The 17,063-nt window shown below is 41.9% G+C and overlaps 1 protein-coding gene across 10 annotated transcripts in view; it reads left to right on the forward strand.

The window, feature by feature from the left end:
• R3HDM1 (R3H domain containing 1) overlaps positions 1–17,063 on the forward strand; it is a 169,974-nt gene that overhangs the window by 16,545 nt on the left and 136,366 nt on the right. Inside the window, exon 2 of one of the 10 annotated variants that reach the window (XM_019554020.1) lies at positions 9,379–9,500. The exons of the other annotated variants lie outside the window; for them this stretch is intronic. The gene's annotated coding sequence lies outside the window, so the exon portion shown is untranslated. The remainder of the gene's footprint in view (positions 1–9,378; positions 9,501–17,063) is intronic. 10 annotated transcript variants of the gene reach the window in all.

Here is a 17,063-nt window from a genome sequence, read left to right on the forward strand (position 1 = left end):
CAGGGGAAGGAAAGCCCGGGTCGGGCTGGGCTGGAGCAGAGCAGCCGCTGCAGTGTCCCAGGTGCTGGCATGGTACAGTGCTGTCTGCAGGCTGGGGCCAGGGTGGGCTCTGTAAAAAGTGCCAAATGCCAGAGATATGACTGGGGCAGGGAGGAGTGGGCAGAGATGAGCTGCCTGGCCCAGCTCAGCATGACTCGATCCGTGGTGCCCCGGGGATCTGCGCCCCAGGGACCAGAGCTAGAGCCTGGCGGGGGCCAGGGCAGCACTGGGCTTGCACGGGGCACTTTTACATGTGCTGCAGGGGTTGGGGGGGTGGCAGGGGTGGGAACTGGCTTTTTAATTAGAGCAGCTCCGAGAGTCGCTCTAAAGTGCCACCGTGTTTCTTATGTCAGTGTCCCCACACTTAGAAATGGCATTTGAACTAATGCTTGTTGGACAAGCTGTATTACTAAATATAGGTTATCAGATTGGTATCAGCTGATATGGCTGGTTAATAATTGGCTATCGGTATTTGCTAAGAAAATCTTTATCAGTGCACCCCTAATTCTGTCCCAAGTGCAGGACGTCATAGTTGTCTTTATTGAATCTTAACTGATTGGTTGCAGAGCATTTTTCCAACTTATCCAGGTCATTCTGGATCCTGGCCCTACCCTCCAGAATATTTGAAGCTCCACTCAACTTGATGTCACCAGCAAACTTGCTAGCCATGCACTCAATCTCATGATCCCAAATCATTAATAAAGATATTAGACAATACTGGGCCCAAGGCAGACCTCTGGGGAGCCCCACTTGATTCCTACTCCCAATTAGTCTTTTAGTCATTGATGACTACTTGTTGAATATGATGATCCAACCAGTTATGTATCCTTTACAGTACTTTCATTTAGTTTGTATTTCCTTAGTTTGTCAGTGAGAAAGTCTTTAGAGATGTTGTCAAAAGTCTTGCTAAAGTTAAGGTATATAACTCATTAAGTGAAGCTATTATTCTCTCCCCATCCACAGAGTCTGTCACCTTCTCATAGAAGGAAGTTGTGTTGGTCAGGCATGACGTGCTCTTGGTGGATCCATACTGGCTGTTCCTGGTGACCTTGTTGTCTTCTAAGTGTTTCACAATAGATTCCTTGAGGACATAAGCTGGCTAGTCTGTGATGTCCCAGCTCCTCCTCCTTCCCTTTTTTAAAGATGAGTACTATATTTGCCTTTCCAATCATCCAGGACTGCCCCTTTCTTCGACGAATCCTCAAAAAGGACAGCTAATGGCTCTGAAATTACCTTAGCCAATTCCATCAGTACCCAAAAATACATCCAATTCAGCCCGGGTAATTTGAAAGGATCTAACTTCTCTAAGTAGTCCCTATCTTGTTCTTCTATGATTCTGAGTTGTTTGACTCCTTCCCTATCTCTGTTGCCAACTGTACTTATCTGGTAGCTGTGCCCCTATTTTTGAAGACTGAAGTAAAAAAAAAAAAGCATTAAATATTTCGGCCTTCTCTGCATTGTACGTAGCTAGACTGCTTTTTGCATTCCATCAGGGATCTATGATTTGTTTGGTCTTTCCCTTACTCTTAAAATACTTGTAGGATCCCTTTTTATTGCCTTTTATGTCCTTTGTCAGCTACATCTCAAATTGTGCCTTCACTTTCCTAATTTTCTTCCTGCATGCCCATACAACACTCTTATACTCTTCCCTAGTACTATGACCAATTTTCACTCTTCATAGGATTCTTTTTTGGGTTTCAGTTAATTGAAGACACCTGTCTAGTCAGGCTGGTCTCCTTTTGCACTTTTTGTGACATTGGGACAGTTTGCTCCTGCACCCTTAGGGCACAGGTAGCTCTCCTGGACTCATTTCCCCACCAGAATCGCCTCCCATGGGATCCTGCACACTAGGTCCATGAGTTTGTTAAAGTCTGCTCTTCTAAAGTCTACTGTACTTATTTTGGTGTTCTCCATCCTTCATCCCCTTAACACCTTAAAAACTATTATTTCGTGGTTACTGTCACTCAAGTTACCTTCCACTTTCACGTTCTCAAACTATTCCTTCCCTTGAACAGCAAGTCAAAAAGAGCTTCCCCTTCAGTTGGCCCATCCACCATTTGTATAAAAAACTTATCCCCAACACACTCCAGGAATTTGCTGGACTACTTGTGCACTGTTGTGTTTACATCCCAGCAGATGTCCCAATAGTTAAAGTCCATCATAAAACCAGGTCCTGTTATTTGGAAGCTTCTGTCAGTTGTTTAAAGAAGGCCTTGTCCACCTCCCCTTCCTGTTTTAGAGGCCTGTAGTAGACTCCCACCATTACAATAGCTCTCCCTTCCTACATCGGCTCCCCCCTCTGGCCTTTACATAGAGGCTTTCAACAGGCCTACCTTTGCGCTGTATCTCAGAACACATACCTTATCTTTTTAGATGGACATCTCCTGCTTTTTCCTTCCTGTCTTTCCTGAACAAGCTTTACCCATCCATGACCATATTGTGCTCATGTAAACTATCCCAGCACATCTCCGTAATCCCAATTACATCATAATTCTGTGATTTGTACTAGGACCTCCTCTTCTTTATTTGTTCTCCATACTTCTTGCATTACTATACAGGCAGTCCTCAGACTTATGACACAGTTAGTTGGTTCCTGAAAACCTCATCTTGAGTCAATGTCATAACTCGGAATCAATTTTCCCATAGGAACAATGTTATAAATGGGGGATTGGTTCCTGAACCAAGGCCTATTTTCACCAAAAATAATCCAGAATTTTGTACTCAATCAATTATAGATCAGTAATATAGCTACATTAATATATTTATATTGTAAACAGCAATTTTATTGATTTGGAAGGACTTTTGAGGTGACTTTGCTGGACTTTTTGAAGGGCTCTTGGTTGGGCTTTTTGGAGGGCTCTTGGCTGGAGTCTTCTCAGGAGTCTTGGCTGTTTTCTTAAAGTATCCAAGGAGGTTTGGACAGATGATCTCTAGGGAGATGGACAGCACAGCAAACTTGTTCGCTGGCGTGGCATGGCATCGGATCAAGCATCGTAAAGTCGAAACTGATGTCAGAAAGTTGAAGCAGGTTGTCAATTTATAAACGTTGTAAGTGTGAAATGTAAGTCGAGGACTGCCTGCATGACCATTAAACAATTAGTATCTAATTGACTGTCCTATCCTTCCCCTGAGAACAATGCGAAAGCTTCCACTTGCTTTCTCATACTAAGTTTTTATCCAAGGCCCGGCGCTCTTTACTTACTTCCTGGGCTTTTGCCTGTATCTCTCAGTGTACCTAATTTAAAGCCTCCAACACTAGCTTAGCAAACTTATACACAAAGATACTATTCTGTTTTCATCAGGTGGAACCCATCTCTTCCCAGCAGTCCGTCTTCCCAGAATATGGTGGAAGAAAGCAAAGCCCTGCTGGCAATACCATCTACACAGCCATGTATTAATCTCCAGGATATGTCTCATGCTAGCCAGGCCTTTGTTCTTGATTGGAAAGAATGCCACATGGGCCCCTGTCCCTTTTACCTTTGTGTCCAGAGCCATGTAGTCGCTTTTGATCTGCTCAGGTTTACCTCTGGCAGGTATTCCCATCAGTTCCTGTGTGAATGGGCAGCATGGGATAGTAGTTAGAGGGCCAAATGAGTCGGTTGCCATTCAGAAAAAATTGCCCATGAGGTACTGCCATGTTTAAAAGCTGATCCAGGATTTTACAAAGGGGTTGTGGGAGCAGCAGCTGGCTCTACAGGAGTGGCTGTATCCCCTTCTTTCAGCCTCCTTTCCCCATCCCTCCTTCTTTTTAAGTCCCTAAAGCAGGTAAGAATTGCCTCCCTTCTCCTTTGCTCACAGGCGCATCCTCTCCTCTTCTGCCTCCATTCCTCCCTGATCCCCCACCTACTACTGCAAGTATCCTGTGGGGAAGAAGACCTCCCAAGCTGCTCTATCTGGGCTCCATGGAGGCTGGGGCCAGCTCAGAACAATGGCAGCAAAGGCAGTAGATGGACAAGTTTGCTCTTCCCACACCTGCTCCTGGGCTGGCAGGGAAACCCACAGGGGGACCAGGCAGGGCAGGAGGAATCCCATCTGCCTGCCACTATTGCTCGCCGGGGCTGAGCTCAGCCCCTGTGCAGCCTGGCTGGAGTGGGATGGTAGCTCCCCTTGCCCTCAGGACAGTGGCGGTAGCAGGTAGGGGAAGGGAGAGGGATTCTTACCTTTTTTGGGGATTTGAAGTCCCTGGCTTGTACTGCTGCCAGGTGGTCAGAAAGGAGGATTTCTGGACCCCAACTGGATCTGCCCCCAGTCATGCATCAAAATGTGAAGGGCTGAGCTAGGTGACTGGGCTTGTGAATGGAGCCTATGAAACTGCAAAAGATAGTCAAAAGCAATTTCCATGCATGCATCTAGTCCTAGAAAGAAATCTAGTCACATGGCATAGTTGGGGTCCTTTCTGGTAGGAAAAGCTTTCCCCTCTACAACTGTATGAGCACTAAGATTTTCTGATTTCTTCAAGAAGGAATAGAGAGGTTAAACCTGACAGTTCAGGCATTCACAGGGCAAGTTGCTTTGTCTGGCAAGGAGTACCGGTTTTTGTCTTGTCCAGTGTGTTTTGAAACCAGTATCTCTCTGACATCCAAGTTCTTTCATGGAATCTCAACCTATGACTTTAATACCATTTAGGCTCTTCTTCTGAACCTTTCATCAGTGCCTCGTTACCGTAGAACCCTTCAAGTGGCCTGCTTCATAGAATAACATTTCAGCTTGCAAGATGTCTCGGTTGCAACCTCAGTACTGCCCCTCTCGCACAGGTATAGGGTATGCTCTGAACACCACTACCTTTATATAAAATGTTCATTTGGTTCCCTGGATTGTAGAAAATTGTTCTCTTTTCTGCCTGCTCAGCTTATTTGCACCCCAAAGAGAAATTATTGCATATTTTTGATGTCTGTAGAGCTCCCAAGGTCTATTTACTTCAGAGCTGAGTTCAGAAAGACAAAATATAAACAAATCATTTATTGTGTAACATCAAAGAAAAAGAAGCCTTTGAAATCTGTTTCCAGGTGGCTAAGATATGTGCAAGTCAAAACAAAACAAAACAAAACCAACATACTCCCATCTTCCAAATTCAGAATTTGCTTCCTCAGATTGGCGGCAGGTTCATGGGTAGTTCCTTCCATCTTGTCCTTCCTCCCACTCGGAAGCAGTGTGGCTATGCCAATCCCAGTGTTATGCGTCTGTGAACCTCATTATAACAAAAAATAGAAATAGTTTTACTTCTTATCTGAAAACTTCCTTTATTAGTAATTTTTTTTATTATAGTAACACCCAAAAGTGCTAGTCATGACCCAGCACCCTGTTTTTCTGGGCACTGTGCAGTGTCTGCCTCAAAGTTTACTTTCTAAGACAAGAGACTGAATCCTGTGTCCCACTGTCTAAGACTTAACCCATCCTGAATGTGCTGTTTGGGCAAACATATGGGATTATGAAAGGACATTTTCAGGTAGGGACCATATGTTGCTATTTTAGATGTAATTTCCTGTTTTCTGAGGTAAATGCATTAGGGGAGAAAAAGTCTTAAAACTGCATTGCATTTAAATGTTTTGTTTGCCAGTTTGGATCATCAATAGGGTTTGGCCTTTTATATCTTGTAGCAGAAACCTCTGCTGTTTGAGCTAATGGAGGGAAGGTACTTCAGTGAGTTGAAGGTAGTGATGAGATCTCATCTGGAATACTGTATAATTTTGCATACCCTAGTTCAAGAAAAATGTGTATAAACTAGATCACATTCAGAGAAGAGCTACTAGGATGACTGGGAATAAAGAGCCTGTCTTACAGGAACAGACTAAGACAGTTGGTTTATTCAGTCCAGAAAACAAAGGCTGAGAAGGAGAGACTATTTCTCTCCCTGGTCATAATCCCATCGTGTACTTGGAGAGAACAGAGAGATAGTTAAAAGACAATCTTGGCAGAAGAACAGATAGAAACTGGCCATCAATAAATTTAGTCTGGAAACTAAGATGTTTCTGATCATGAGAGGAACAATTTTACAATGAGGACAGTAGGACAGAAAGCCTAGCCACTTTGAAGGTTGAACTTGATTAGTTTATGAAAGAGAAAGTGATGTGGTTGTGTCTTATAATGGGGAATAGGACCTGATCCAAGAGGTCCTGTATTCCTAAATGGCTCTAGAAGTCTGTGGTTATCCTTCACTACGTAAAAGATGAGAGACTTTGCCAAAGACTTTTCATAGCTATTTGCTAGCAAGAGAGGGACAGAAAAACTTGGGGTTTCTGAATTTAATTCCAGGCTATGCAAGAAGGTGGGGCAGGGTGGCACTCTAGAGAATAACTAATTCAGAAATGTATAAGCTTTTGTAGGCAAATTTGTCATGTGTTCTGGAAGTGAGTGTACTCCAGTGGTTAAAAACCAACCTGTCCCTGCTTTACTTAGGGTTCTGTCCTTGTGACTCTCTTTTACCTGTCCCAAACTTCTTGGTACCTGTCCCTACACTCTCAGTCCCTGGCTCGTGTTTCTTTCCCCCAACTTATGCGTTTTCTATGTGCTTTGGCCTCATTCCCTTCTCTCTATCTGTTCATTCCCTCTCTGTATCTGTTCATGCCATGCATTGGTATCATAGGAAATTAGGGTTGGAAGGGACCTCAGGAGATCATCTAGTCCAACCCCCGACTCAAAGCAGGAGTGTCCACAACTAGATCATTCCAGGCAGGGCTTTGTTGAGCCAGGCCTTAAAAACCTCCAAGGATGGAGATTTCACCACTTCTCTAGGTAACCTGTTCTGTTGCTTCACCACCCTCCTACTAAGAGAGTTTTTCGTAATATCCAACCTAAACTTCCCTTTCTGCAGCTTGAGACCATTACTCCTTGTTCTGTCACCTGCCACCACTGAGAACATTCCCTGGTTGCTGCTCTTTCACCTCTTTTGCTTTCCTCTGTTCCCCGCCTGTTCTGTTTCTCCCTATCCTGTGGCTCCTGCAGTAGTCTCTTACTCCCTCCCAGTGTGGTGGCTTCCTCCTCCTTTATACTTTCCAGGGTGCCAGCACGGTGAAAACTGACAGTCTTCCTGCATTCAGGTCCAGTGTTTAGTGCTACAACTCTTCCTAGCAGACAGAAGAAAGAACTGTAGAGAAGAATCTGCCTAGTGCTTGTATCCTGTGAATAGAGAATGTGCAGTTCAGATGGGAGCTTCAGAATATTTAGCTTCCACATTCTAAAAACAGAACAAAAAACCCTCTTCAGATTACGAGTAGGTTATATGATTTCGAGACCTGTAATTTGGCCACATTTTGGCAATTTTTACTATGATGGTAAACGGTGCCTTTCGAAATGGTAGTGCCAGCATTCTTCCCCCTGTCAAATTTCAAGTCCATGCTTAAAAAGTGCTAGGTGTTAAATCTTTTCATTTGACCTGTTGTAATTTTTTTTTTTTTTTGCATTGGCAGAATAGATTATTTTCCCCAACTGAATTGTTAGTAACACCAGAAGTTAAAACATCTGGGCATGTTCATTTTAGCCTGAAAGGTTACATTTTGGAAACCTTTTTTATAAGCAAAAGAAATAGTCTTCTAAAAAGTCTAATAAGTATCTGTCCATTTTAACTATAGGCTTTGTTGTCTGTATTAGCTAAGAAAAACACACTAACAATTAGTGAAGAGAGCTTTAATTATCAGGGCAAGAGGAGAGTTGAGAGGCATTTAGTTGACATGAGTATTTTTTCTAATAGCTATTTTTCTAATTCTTCGAAGTTTACTTATGTGTTGTGGCAGCTAGAGGCTGTATTCTGGTTCTTTCTTCTTGGGTGCATGATTTTTAATTTTACTGCATGCAATACTTGTCTGGCCCAAACCAAGTTTAATACAAAAAATTTCACCTCTTTACCTCTTCTAATTTCCTTTTATCCTTCTCTCGGTAGTATTGCTGATTAAAAATAAATAATAAAACACTGGTCTGATCTTTGCTGCTTTTTGATGCTTCAGATGTTGTAAAGCTGATGTTAAAAGGGGCAAGTTATTAAGAATTCTAATGAAACACAGCTTCTGCAATGCTGTTGAAAGCTGCTGTCTGCTGTCAGGGGCTAGAGAGATTAATATTTCCAGTAAAAGTTTAGTTCTTAATTGCAAAGTTACATCTGTGAATTAAGGCTTTCAACTCTCTGCTCTTCACAAAGACTAATTTTTTTTTTTTTTTTTATGCTGCCATTCAACTCCTGAATTTCTTTAGACTCTTACATTTCAGTTTCTGTACCTGATGTGGTAGGCTTGGGATGATGATTTAGCTGTGATAGTCTAGAAAAAGATCTGACAAGGGGCACATGGTACTCAAAAAGCTTATTTGTATTCCTCCCAGCTATACAGATAGTCCAATAGTCAGAGATGACCCAGGTAGGGTGCAGGGCCCCGCCCCTGGATGCAAGGAAGCCAGTGGCAGATTTTGGGGGGGAGGGGAGGATGCCGAGTGGCCAGAGATGACGCTGGCAGCAGCATGGAGTCACCGCACTGCTCCATGGGGCCCCACAAAGCATGGGGCCCAGGCTGGTCACCCTGGTTCATGGCCCCTTAGGGATGGCCATGCCAATAGTCCAAAAAAAACTATCACCCACAAAAATCCTATCTCTGTTGTATCACTTCTGTAGTGGTATTCCTGGCTTTGATAATAAGTACTAAGATAAACTACTATATTAAATAAGATACAGTGTTTAAGATCATTTTCTGTTCTCTTCCTTTCTTACTGGTCACCTGCCAGTGATATAACTTGCTCCTTTTTTTGAGGTTTGTGTTGTTGTTTTCTAAGCAGCCCGTTACTGGTCCTTATTATTTCTTTGTTTCTATGTAGTTACCTTTGGAAGTAATTCTTATGATATTGTGGCTGTTCTTTCTACCAGATTCCCAGAAATGACTGCTTGAAGATTGATATTAAGAACCATCCCTCCGTAGCTAATATAAAATACTATATTGCAACATAAAAGAGTTTGGATTCCATTTTTTTAAGTAGTTTCAAACTGCCAAATAGTATCTTTATAAAATACTGGAGGTTTTTCTTGTTACGTAAATAATTCTGTTCAGTATTAATAAGACTATATCCAACACATTGAATAGAGTAAAATGGATAATTGTATTTTTATTTGTGTGTGTGCATACATGCATGTGCACAATGGCTAGGGTCAGCACCTTGAGTTTTAACTGCAATGAAAGTTGAGGAATTTCAACTTCTCATATGCAGTCAGACTGTTGGCAAGTGTAGTAAGTCTGTGAAAGAGGTTTTAATCTGGATTTTAGTGTAACTAATTATGTTACTAGGTAGGTAGATAGGTTTCAGAGCACACCAAACATGCCCCCAAACGTTTCAGTGTCTGCATTTCACCTTTTCTTTCAATAGATTATCTTCAAGTGTTCTGTCTACTGCCAGAAGCTGCTTTCACTGATGCTGCACAGTATTATCCCTCTTCTAAAAATGGGGAAAACTAGGGTGCAGATTGACTAAAGTAAGATCACAGTCATGTAAGTAACTCTTATTTTTCACTCAAGTGATGTAAATGCTGTACTAGGCAATATCCCTTTCACTTATCCTTTTATTAGAGGATAGCATGAGGCAGAATAACATCACTAGTTTTACGCAGTTTTTCAGTTAATGGAATCTAAGAAGAAACATCCTTATTTACTCAAGCCTTCTTTTGACTAGGAAAAGTGTTTGGGTTTAGCTAAGCATCTATGACCAAAGCCCAGCCTAATCAAAACATGGCCTAATTTGGGGAATTAGCTAACCTCTTTATAATGCAGAAAGTAATTTTATACTCAGCAAGATTTGCTTTTCTAAATTCTCTGAGCAGTTATCTAAGGCTTCATGACGTTTTCCCTGCTCTTCCAGGAGAAATCATGAGTGCACAGATGTTCAAGCCTTTTCTGCCAGAGTAAAAATGGCCGCTCCAAGAGAAAAATAATCTGGGAGCAACCAGGTTGAATCACTCCCAGCAGAGCTTCTCCTGGAACAGCAAATGTCTGTATGTAGTATGGCTTCTCCTAGAAGATAGTATAGTCCTCCAGCATTTCGTGCATAGGGTCCTCCCCCAGCTGCATAGTTTACCGCTACAAGCTCTCTGCTCTTCAGGGTCTCGGCATTCAAATATCTGTACGCATGGCTCTGGGAAAGTTTCTCTACCAAGAGAATGAGCTTGGGAGAATTGTCCCAGCTTATTTGGATGCATGTCTGCAGCCTAAGTGAAATAAATTCAGTAATATTATGTAAGATATTATTTTTGTACTAATTTGTCTAAATATGATACTGTAATCATTTTGATACTTGTGACCCAGAGGTCCTATTTCAAGATTATTTGCTTCCCATTACTTAGTATCTCGTTTTAAGTTTATTTTATGAAAGTCCAAGAAAAACATGTCCTTCAAAGACTTAATTGAAAATTTTACACTTAACTGATGGGCTGTACCTTGTCAAAACGTTTTGTTCTTGAGGCCTCCCCGTTCCAATATAAGATATTAAGAAGTATGACTTTCTTGTCTGCATGATATAAAAATGTTTTATCTCTAGAAATCTAGGTCTCTCTCAAAGGTCAGGAAGTTCAGAATTCAGGTTTCCTAGCAACATCAGCTCTTCTTCTTCTCTTCCTGGGTGCAATAAATAAAATATGGTTTATGTAGGTGTCACAGATCAAAATGTGTAGTTTAAACTAAACAATACAGAGCTCCATTTACTAATCCAGGATTAAGAGGAACAGTAGTAAATTCATCTGATTTTTCTAGTAAATTCATCTACTGTTTAACAAACATGATATATCCACTTAAAGTTCTAGAAGGAAATCTTTAGTGCTGAAGAATTGATTACACTCAAGTATCATTTTGTATATTTCTGAAATGGATTAATGTGCACACTTTCAAGTATTGAAGCCTGTAGCTGCTTCTTAGAGGCCTTTGCTTGAACAAGGTCAGACTGATTATGACAAGTAAGACTGTTCTCAAGTATGCATCTGCTACTATTCAGATACTCATTTAATGTTAGTTATAACTTGTTCATCCAAGGATAGGCTGTAGCATCATTGTTTATTTTCTGTACCATTAATATTTATAAAATGATACATGCACAACAGTTTTGCAAAGTCAGGTGAATTATGATAGGAGCAACAATTTTATAAGTTAAAAATTGGCTTTTCTCTTGTTGAAATCAGACCACTGTACATGCTATGTATGACATGAAAAAAACCCCCAAAACAGCCCTTTGAGCTTGGCATGCCTCTACACTGAGTGCAGCACATGCCTAGAAGGGGCATCACCTTAGTTTGACCCAGCTTGTCAAACATCTATGTAGATCATGTGCTTCAGCGGGACTTTTTGGCACTTTTATCTAATAGGTGATTGAATCAGCTTTAGAAAAAAGTGCCAAAAAGCTCCGCTGAAGTGTCTGATCTATACAGACACTGGGGATCCGGCTCAAACTTATGCACTTCCTCTTACGGTAAAGCTCTGTTTTAGGTGGGGGGGAGGGTTTCGTGTCTGTCAGCAGCCTATATGTTTATTTTTTAAATTGCGGAAAGATTTGACAATTCGGACATAGGCACAGCTGAAAATATTTTTTCTACATACTTCTAGGTAGCAGGCAGCTTGTGAATGCTGCGATGCTGGGGCGCATGGAGCATCCCACAGGAGCACAGGGGGCTCCTCTGCATGCTTGGCAGCAGACCCGGAAGTGGACCAGAAGCACTTCTGGTCCTCCAGGTCTGCTGACTGTCCCCCCACCACCCTGGCTTGGTGACTGGTGCCTCCTGAGTCTGTGGGGGGCACCCGGGGTCCCCCTGCAGCTGATTGCAAAGTCGGGCAGGCGTGAAGAGCCCCCCAGCATGCTCCCCAGCGGGTCCAGAAGTGGGCTGGAAGTACTTCCAGTCCACTTCCCTGCTCACCACTGAGCATGTGAAGACCCCCCACACTCCTGTGAGATGCTCCATGCACCCAACCATCGCAGACTTCACAAGCCATGCTGGTACCTCAAGGTATGTAGAAAAACTTTTAAAGATGTGTCTACGGCTGATTCTCTGAATAGGCATCGAATCTTCAGGTTCGGATTCAGCCAAGTCAGATCATGGACAGTTATTTGAAACACTGTCCCTGATTTGGGCTGAATTCAAATCAAATAGGGCCCGCTTCACACACCCCTAATCTTTATCCCTGTCTAATGTCCCCAGTGACTACTGTTTCAATTTTCTTTGCAAGGTTTAACTCAGCTTCACTGTTGACATTCTCACTCTGTCCTTAGATATTCTATCTTCCTAGCATTTTTGCTCATCGGCTCCTTTTTTTTTACTCCTCTGTTTCTTCCTGATATCCTTTTAGAGTTACTTATTTATCTACAGGCAGTCCTTGACTTAAGACATTTCAAGTTGCCATGAACGGCACTTATGGTGTTTATAAATTGACACCCTGTTTCAGCGTTCTGACATCAGTTTTGACTTTACGACGGGGTGATCTGATGCGACCCCACACCAGCGAACAAATTTGCTATGTTACCCATCTCCCTGGAGAACATCTGTCCAAACTGCCTTGGACACTTTCTTTAAGAAAAACCTACAGCCAAGACTCCTGAGAAGACTACAGTCAAGAGCCCTTCAAAAAGTCCAGCAAAGTCTCCTCAAAGCAGTCCTTCCAAATCAATGTTTGCTATTTACAATATAAATACATTGGTGTAGTTATATTACTCATTCATTGGCCACATGTAGGGGGTGCATGCAGGTGCACATGCACCCCCTGAGATTGGCTGCCACTGCCAATGCCAGTAGCGTCAGCGGGCAGTCGCTGTTCACCACTCCCCCTGCCCTCTGCTGCTGACACGGCCGGTGGTGTCTGTGGGTGGTTGCCAATTTCCAGGCGACACTTGCCACCCCCTGCCACCACCACCTCTGTGGCTGCCGCACCCCCGCCACTGACACCACTGCCGACAGGCGGTCACTGTGCCCCCCCCAGCTGTGGGAGCTCCAGGAGTTCACGTAAAACTCATCTATAATTGATTGAGTACAAAATTCTGGATTATTTTTGGTGAAAATAGGGTATCGGGCCTTGGTTCAGGAACCAATCCCCCATTTATAACATTATTCCTATGGGAAAATCGGTTCCGAGTTGCAATGTTTCGACTTAAGACGTGGTTTTCAGGAACCAATTGTGTCGTAAGTCTAGGGACTGCCTGTAGTTTGGTTTGTGTTCCTATTTTGCAGGCAAGGCTTGGTTTTTTCCCCCACCTTGCTTGGCATTCTAAATCCAGATTGTGAAGAAATGGTCCCTGCCTTGACGAGCATATAGTCAATTTTTAATACCTCTGACAGTTTTTTATTTTATGTGATAGGAATGGTGACATAAATGGTGAAGGGTAAGCAGATACCTAAGCACTGCTATTAGCCATCATTTAAAAAATGCAAAACAAAAAACCAGGCTTTACTGAAAGAAGCAGCGTGTTACTTTGCCCCAACTTTGCAGTGTCTCTATAGATCAGGTGCTTCAGTGGGGCTTTTTGGTGCTTTTAGCTAAAGCTGATTCATTCAGCTGTTAGATAAAGCGCCAAAAAATTCCCACTAAAGTGCCTGATATATAGAGACATGGGGCAAACTGGGCCTAACTAAGGCACTGCCTCTTCTGGGCAGGCACTGGGCTCAGCACAGGAAGGCACCAACTTTAAAGTGCCACTTTTTTGTTTTTAAACATCTGCAAGCAGCTAACTAACACTTGTTTGTTTCCAAGGTTTCTAATATATCAGGAAGGAACTGTTAGTTTCAGGGCTGCTAACCCACAGCACTCAAAGTTGTGTCATTAATTGAAGAATGTCTATTAAGTTTGTATTACGTGCATACTCTGGATAAATCCATACCCTTTTTTGTAATGGAAACTGTGCATTTGAAGGGAGCATGTTGCATTCAGAATGTTTGTGTTGCCAATTTTTGTCTGACAAAGTTATAATGTACCCTGTGAACACTGAAAACATGAGATTTCCCTTTAGAAATGTTATTTTCTTTTCTCTTCCACTTCTCTCTGAAAATCTCCTCATTTCCAATGTAATGTGTCTTTGTGTGTGTCTGATTGCGGCTGACCATTTGTTAAGCAAGAGGGCAGTTCGGTTTGGTTTTAGTGGGGGAAGAAGAGGGAAGGAAGGAGTAGAGTTTGCGCAAATGTGAAATAATTTGGTGTCTCTGTGGTAAATGGTTGAGAATAAAAGCAGTGTCCATATCTTAAACTCTTCTAATCCATTTTTTTAACATATTAGGTTTTAATGCCTGGGACCAGTTCTGAAGCAGGAAAAGGTGTGCTTGGGAGATTAATTTATTGGTACATTAGGAACTCGAGCATTGCCATGAAGTTGTCAAATGAATGTAAACTTAAACTTTAAAGGGAAAAATAGCCTCTTTGCAGGGATGCTTGGAATGTAAACTAGTCCTTAGGGTTATTGAGCATGGGTATTTCAGGGATTTATTTAAAAAACAAACCCAAAATGTTAGTATTCAGCTCCCAACAGTGAGAATTGCTTCCTCTCTTGCCTAGCCCTGCTGTTATTTTCTCCCTTCCCCATGAACCCACTTTTGGGACAGCTTTAGTTAGAATCTTAATTCTTGGCAGACTTCCTTCACAGGGTTGCTTGTAATTTCAGTGCTGTGCCATGAAGAGAAAATCTTAGTACGTTCCAAAGTCCCCAAATTAACATTGCATCCTTCCCCTTACCTTTATCCCTCTGCTCCTTGGGGAAAATGAAATACAGCAGAAGAGGCTGAGTCCTAAGCAGTTCCCAAGAATGACCTCTCCTGCTCTGAGTACAAACTTTGGGGAATGAAGAAACATCTTTTTTTTCTGTGTGGTATGCCTGGCAGTGAGGCATCAGGCTGTCTGTCATCCCTGTAATAACCTTATCTTGGTGGTGTCTGTGCAGAGGTAGCAGGATATGGATTTTTGATGTACTTCTCCCTTTTAACTTGACCCTTGTAGGTTCTAATATCCTGTGGAGTTTTGGCTTGTTTTGGTTCCTGCCTTCAATGCTAAATACACAGGGTTAGTGATCCTCTGCAAGATTTGTTGCAAATTTATCACATTTGGGCACATCATTGTTTTGTACCTAAAAAAAATAAATAAATATGCATCATGTAGGCACAAATATTATATTTAAATATTCTATTTGATCTTCGTTCCATGACTAACATAGAATGCACATCATGGAACTCATGATGTTCTGATACCTGCAGCTAAACCTAGGATTGTCTTTAGGAGTTAATGTTTTCATGTCATGAATGTGGAATTTGAGTTGGGGTTGACTGACACTGTCTCGATCAAAATCTCCAGTAGTATTTCCTCCCCTGAAAGCTAATAAACTAATGAAGATCTAATTTGATTGTGGTGATGCAGCTACTGTTAGTTATGAGGACTGTCAGTTGAGGAGTGATTTTTTTTTTTTAGATACCCGGCTATTCTTGGATGATCATCTTACAGCAGTAATGCCAATTACCTTTTACTATCTGTGTCTGAAAGCAACTTTGACTTTTTTTTCTGTTGTGGATTTCAGGTATCCATGCCTTTTGTGACAGAGCTGACTGTTGCAATACATTCTACATGGTACTAATCCTTCAAACCTGTGAAGAGTTGGTGTAGCTTGCAGTAGCTCAGGCTGAGTTCCAGGATGTGCATTGGTTGTCTATTTTTTTTGTGGGCTTTGACCAGTCAAGTCCTAAACGCCCTGGGACTGGTCTGTTCCTCTTTCTCCAAGACATACTGCTATAGTTCCAGTAAACAGAGGCACCTAGGCTGTATGTTCCTCTGTAAAACGAGAATGTTAGCAATCTGTCTGTGTGGGTTCCAAAACTGTGGAATGTATTCCCCTGCCCTTCTCTATGACAACTGTGAATTTGTTAACCTTCAAAGCAAAATGCCAGTGATCTGGTTAGCTGTTGGAGTAAGAGTCTGAAAGGAATGGAAGGATGGAAAGAGTTTTTGTACATGGGTGACTGGCTGAGTTCTTATTACAACTGGTGTTTTAATACTAGCAGGCTTTTTGTTTTTCTGACAAATGCATAACTACTACTTAACAGTTGGCAATCAAACACTACGTTTTTTGCAAATTTAGTGTTGCACTGTCACAATCTGGAGTCTCATCATAGATTCAAGGATTACAAAGAAAGGTGCAGTACCTTTTGTCTTCTAATTTGATCTTGTGTATAACAAGCCACTGGACTTGCCTGAATAAATTCCTTTGTCTATGGAGCACAGCTTTTGGGAAAACATCCTGTTTTGATTTAAAAATTACCAGTGACAAAGAGTCCACAATCTTGAGAGATTATTTCAAAGGTTATTACCTTCACTGGTAAAACGTGTAATTTATTTCTCATCTGAATTTACCTGCCTTCAACTTTCAGTCTCTAGACCTTGATTTCATAGATTTCATAGACATCAGGGCTGGAAGGGACCTTGAAGATCATCAAGTCCAGCCCCCCACCCCAAGGGCAGGAAGTTAGCTGGGGTTTATGACCGTTCAACCTCATCATCCCTTGGGGCGTTCTGGTGAATAAACCTTCCCCCAGATGCTGGTGGTCACCCCTGATAAATTTGTGTACTATTACCTGGTGGACTGAAGGGTGCTTCATATACTTATAAGCATAGGGGTTTATAAACTGACCCAGAAAACTTGTAATCTTCTTGAGTTTGTGAAGTTATCTCTATATAAGGCATGTTTTCCAGTCTTTTAATCATTCTTGAGGTAAGTCCTCTCAAGAGAGTACTTTCAAAAAGTGCAATTTATGGATAAATTGTAATGTTTTCCATAGCTCCACCCTACTGTATATAGTGAAATGTTTATTCTGTATATACATTCTCTTCTGCTAAATTGCCTTAGTCCTGACTTCATAGGAAACTGGGTAACTATAGGAGATGTCCTCTAGAAATTTGCCATTGTAGCCTGCTCTTTGCGTAGTAATATACTCAAAATTAGTGTTACATCCATGAAGGATATTTGCTTTCTCTAACAAAGCTCACTACCCCGCATGGATTTTTGTGCGAAGTATATCTTGGATGGAAACTTCTGGTCTCAATCCATTAGTT

Source organism: Crocodylus porosus, unplaced genomic scaffold (assembly GCF_001723895.1).
Source record: "Crocodylus porosus isolate Cpor-Errol unplaced genomic scaffold, CroPor_comp1, whole genome shotgun sequence".
Lineage (NCBI taxonomy): Eukaryota > Metazoa > Chordata > Crocodylia > Crocodylidae > Crocodylus > Crocodylus porosus.